The sequence below is a fragment of the Tyto alba genome, unplaced genomic scaffold (genome assembly GCF_018691265.1).
Source record: "Tyto alba isolate M040663 unplaced genomic scaffold, T.alba_DEE_v4.0 Super-Scaffold_22, whole genome shotgun sequence".
NCBI lineage: Eukaryota > Metazoa > Chordata > Aves > Strigiformes > Tytonidae > Tyto > Tyto alba.
In genome coordinates this window covers 18,177,054-18,183,054 of record NW_024881296.1, presented here as the reverse complement: position 1 = coordinate 18,183,054, position 6,001 = coordinate 18,177,054, and positions in this window count along the sequence as shown.

Genomic DNA, 6,001 nt, shown 5'->3' with positions numbered 1-6,001 from the left:
AAAGGTGGGAGAGAAAAGCTGCCATGAGATTACACTGATCAGTGTTCATGGTCCTTTAACTAAAAGAGATTAGATTTTCTTTCGGATAGCATTTTCTGTTGCTACCGTTGTGTGTTCATCGCTTCCTTATAAAAATCATCCGGCAACTTGCTGTAATTGCAATTGTAGTTGAGAATGATTTTCTTTAATTGTATTTGACTTTTCTTTCAAGTGTTGCAAATAATTTCCTACATTCTAGAGTGTGACAAGGTTGGAGGTGTCATGCCAGTTACAGGCAGTCACAGACTCACGCGCACGCTGCCATGGGAATCTCTGCCCTAGCCTGTTCCTGGAACGCCGACTTTTTTTGCTGGCACATCTGGAACCAACAATTATCTTTCCTTACCCTTCAGGCTTGATCCTTTTGAGGTGCCAAGTATGAATGACTTGCCAATGGTCTTAGCACTGGAAATACCTAACCCTTAACACTTACTGACAGAACCTCTAGGCTGCATTTGGAGCTGAAAGTGAAGAACCCACTGGGTAGACTGCACTTCCCTCTGCCAGAAATATATCCCACTAGTCCTGTTCAAAACCAGGTGTCTTTATGCCCACGCCCAGGGGCGAACCTCGCCAACAGCCACGTTAGTCAGTATGGTAATAATCCCATCGTGAGGCCACGAAAGAGGCCCCACTGGGTGAACTGCAGTACAAACACTGTAGGAGAGTGCCTTGGCCAAGAGGAGCTCATCGTTAAGTTACACGAGGCTTAAAAAGCTAGGGAAAACGAAGCAGACAGTTATAGTTTGCAAATGTTTTCATTTCATGCTAACAGCTTTTCCAAAACGTCAAAAATGGGTTTCAATACACAGCTGTATGTGAATATCAAATTGTCTGTTGTACACAACAGCTATTCTGACAGACGTATCAGCCGTCTTCTACACGATCTATGCACATCCTGTCACGGCTCTAGATCACAACTCGGGCGCCAACAGTTTTCACAATGACTGGTGCTTTTCTTAAAGCCTCTGTCCCTGCAACCATTTCAGCACGCCAACATTTCAGCTTTAATTTTCTACAACTAAGTACCTTCAAACATCATACAAATAAATACATTCAAACATTTATGGAGAAAAGCAAATACAAAGTGAGTGAAATACGGAATCTCAAAAGAAAAAAAAAGCAAGCAAAGAATGTATGCTACTTAAAAACAATAGAAAAAAAACAAAACAAAACAAAACACCATTTTAAAAGCTTACTTAAAAACTTTGAGGTTGAGGTGATGCCTGAGTGCCTGGGTTTGACAACACTTTGTCCAGCAGTTTCTGGCTTTTGTCCAGTTCAAGGTTTCTCAGTCTGCATGGTGCTGAGGAGGTGGGGAGAAATATTACAGTCTAAACCAGAACATCTTTCTGCTGTACTCTTTGCATACGTTTGCTTTCCAAAATCAGCAATTCTATTTCAAGCTGTCAAATCACATGCCAAAATTCATCGGTGGGATGGCTGTCACCACACATTACTAACATTGCCCAATCTGGACTATAAATACATTGCTTCCAGTGGCTTAATCCTTGCCAAGTCTCTACACTCTGGATTTACTTTTTTGGTTTGAGGATCTGGTGAATTACACAATTTTCAGCTTGTGACAAACAAGACATTGCTAAGAATGAAACCAGCAAGGAACAAGACATTTATCTTGAGTTATTAAGAGCTGTACTTTGAACATATACATTCCTCTACGGTGCTTGGTGTTGTGAAAAATTATATTCTATCTGCCTTAAATGTAATAAACAATACTTTGATAAAATTGAAAGTGAGATACGTTGCATAGCCTTATTAGTGAAAGCTTTACTTTTACAGTAAATGCAAGAGGCTTATGTACACTTCTTATTTCAATGAGGAAGTTCCCAACTCAGTTGAGAAACAAGTGGTTAACTGGCAGTTACTGGTCTGCCTTTTCCTAGAGATGCATGGGAGGAAGTAATATTCTCCCTTCTGTAACAATGCTAATTTCCTAAATATCCATTGCTGACCCCTCCCTCCTTTGCTGTCTGCCCCACGAGCAATCCACAGCCTGAAATTTCATAACATGAATTAGTACAACACATACCACACAGACGAGTTGATGACTCCCTGACATCAGTTGCTCCATACCTCTTCTATTATTTTTTACTTTTATGAATTGACTCGCTGTGCGTTAACAGACGATAGATTTTTCTCAAGATAAGGATGATGACACCAATGTCCTCCACAATTACTGCAGAGCGGGAAGTAAAATGATGAATACTTGTGCATATGTGTGGAGGGGGGAAGCTGGAGGAGAGAAAATGCAGGTTACAGATAGGCTTCCTTGTACAGAACATTTTTAAGTACCATTCTGAAGAAATCTGTATTTTTAAAACATGACACTTATGTGGCAGATAAAAAAAGAAACAGCTGCATTAAGCAGCTTCAAGAGTCAGATTTAAAAAAAAGGAAAGTCACCTCCTCTGTCCTTACTCTTCCTTGCACAGAGAAAGAAGACAGATATACAGAGCTACTCAATGGTCAAATCAATTTCTTCTAATTTAAGCTCATGTAATTTCTGAGATCTTCTCTAGGGCCTATTTAAGGATATATCTTTCATCACTGCTACTTTCACACACCTTAGTGAACACAATTAATGCTGTATTAGCTGTGACAGTTTATCTGGGGTCAGTGAAGGAAAAACATCCAAAGAAAAGTGTGGGCAGAATACAGCTGCCTCTTGGATAGTCCTGTAGTCTTTCCCTAGTTTTGCTGCATTTAATATTATTACTTAATTTTACTTCAAAATACATGACAAGAACAAATGTTTCCCATTACAAAAATGTATATGGACACAAACAATTTCAATTCACCTAGCAGACTATTATTAGCTGTTTTTAGCCTGAAGCAGATACTAATCACAGTAGTGGAGGGGCTTTTATTTTCAACGTGATGGCTTTGGAATAGAGAACTTCCCTCTAAACAGCAAGTGTGAGCTGCCTCTCCCAGACCTCTGCTGTGCTCTTGGCAGAGGTGCTCCATCTTCTCCCTCTGAACCACATTTCTCAGATCACCACACTATTTCAGAGTCTCCCCTGTAAGCGCAGTGCGAGTGACCCCTACTGTGGCTCTGCTTTCAGAGTGCTCCTCCACCACGCTAGGCAATTCTCAATGGCATCTCAATGAAGCTAATTAAATTGTGCTGCACACCTAGGGCACACAGCTGTTACTCAAACAGTATACAGAAGAAGAAGTAGTACATCATGGTAACGCTTACAAGCAAACAATGGAGTGTGAAGCTTCTAGACTGAATGTTTGTGCTCCATAAGCTGCACCTGGGCAAGGGACCACTAGTGCAGGTCACAGATCTGCTCGGTTTGATGGAGAAGGGTCAGTTAACCTGTTCAGGACCTTTACGTTTTCACTCTGCCATCATGCAACAGTAGCGTACTACAGAACACATTATTTGAGAAATGCTTTAGGGAGTTTTAGTAAAGCTTAGTGCATAACTCTGGCGGCATATGATGAAACAAAAATATCCTTAAAACGTTGAAACTGACATTAAAAAGAGGTGATTTTCAATCCAACATTTTATTTCCCACAAGCTGCAAATCACTCAGTACAACAACCTCCTGCCCCAGGTCTCGCTACACCATACTGTATCAAAGCCTAAGCATGGCACTGCCCAATACTAAATGATGCCTGCTCTGAACCTCAGGCCAAGATAATTTTTCAGCAGTGAATTTCTCCTGTTGTAGTCTGGTTTCACATAATACAATTCCCTTTTCCAGGTAGGAACATTGATACACAGCATCTTGAAGTGTATGCTTTCAATGGTATGATGTCCAGTATTGTTTCTTTTCCTATTTTTTATTCCACGCTTTTCTTATCTGACAGATTTGAAAAAGAATCGACCTCACAGCTTTCAGATGTTTGAGTATTTACACACTGTAAAATTAAAGCAATATCAAAACAGAGTTTCCAGTGGTGGAAGAAAGTTTAAAACTTAACCATGCTTTCAGGGATTGCACTTCCTCCATCTCAGAAGCAGTCCCAAGTACTGCAGGTGGTTGTAGTGTGAAGGAATATTCTTACATTGGAGCAGAATCACAATTCTGACAGCAAGGAAAAGAAATTAGAGGAGCTTATGCAAAACAAGGTGGAGAAAGAGACTTGCTTATGAAAAAAGTTTTTCACAGGATGTCTGAGAAGAGTGGTAAAAAGATCTTCCACCTGTCACAAGGCCAAAACAAAGGCTTCCAGAGGCTGTTAATGTTGGTAGGCTACAACAGCATTTGAGAAACTGCATACATTACAAAAAAGGCTTTCGCAGTGCACGTGATGACATAGGAAATCTGAGGAAAAAAAAAAAAAAGACCATACAATTAAAGAAAGATATTTTTTGTGGCCTAAAATTGCTAAGTGGTAATGTGACCTCTAAAAATAATGATATGAATAATGTAAGAACCCTGTTACAGCAGAAACAACATATTTTTCACGAGAGAAATACATACTTTTAACAAAAAAAAGGTAACGTCCCACATAAAGACATCAATTTCTTATAATTATTTAACTTCTAGCACTATTCTTTCCAGGCTAATGCAATCTCAAACTTTTTTTCCCTCTGAAATTGTATTTGTGGTATAAATCAATACAGTGAAGATCACAGGAATTTCTGAAAAAAAGTATGGCACACCTCTCCAATTTATCATCTTTCTGGGTGTGTCTTGGATTTATCTATTAAAATCGTTGCATCCCCTTTTTTGTGGAGTATTTACATCTTCATTCTTCTACCCAAAGAGTCAATAGGAAATTTAAAAACTCGGTTATATCTTGCAGTGCACAGCCACAGTCACTCTGTCTTTGTTGGTCCAGCAGCCTCCTCTACCCCTTTTCTCTACATTTCGGAGAAGCGACCAACTACTCCCGTTTTATGGAAGAATAATTTATGCAGGTCCAACCCTGACATCCAGTGGCCACTGCGGTTCATGGCATGCTCCCCGTGTCTCAGCCATTTGCAACTTGGCTTGAAGTGATAACGGCTTTAATCTCCAAATAGGTCATGATTTCCATAAGCATGCATCAGTTGTTTCAGACACTAATTATTTATCAACATGACTTCAGAGACCAAGACAAAGATAAAACATTCTGATAATTATACTTAATGGTACTCAGTACAAAAACCTTGAAATATCCTAAAATGCTAAATTATTCAGGAATCCTAGTCGTAGAAGCTTATTACCACTGAGTAACAATTCTCTCTATATAGAACTGTACCTGTGCACATATGTATACTTACATACATCCTCTCCATCTGCCCTGTCACACTGTATTCCTAAAGCTGAAGTGCTCAAGAGCCAGCACCCATTTTGCATGGGCCTAACAAGAAAAACAACGCCCAACAACAGATTTTATTTTTGTGTGGAACAAGAAACTATGATACAGTGAATATAAGTGAATATAATTCTTCAAAACTTGCAGCTGAAATTTTGTATTTTTGAAGTGAATCTTCAAGTTATGTGATTAGTTGTAAATATTTGTTACTTGCCTGTTAGCTGGTAATTTTACTATCCATGTTTTCTTCCTGGTATTGGTAAGCTTGTCTGGTACTCTCAGAGGAGTTTTTGATCAAAGACAATATGAAGTGAAGTTTTGGTACATATTTTCCCAGAGTTCTGTATGCCTGAATGCAATGTTTTAATCTGACCCACTCTCAAGCTTGCTGAAAGTTTCAGGTTTACACTTCCCTTTCAGGGTGTTTTATTGAAGTAGAACCCGTAACACTTATTTGGTTTAATGCAGTAATTACTTCTAGAAAATCCTGCAACAACTGCAAGAGTTGGATAAGCTTCTGGGCATCTTTTCTGTTCCGAAGACTGACTGAATATTTTAATCGATATATCTCCTGATTTAGATTTTTCTAAGATGGTAACTTCAAAACAGCTCTGAGATCAGCCCTACATGCCATTGTGTTGGCACTGGTAATCTATCAAAAGTTAGTGTCCCTCATACCATC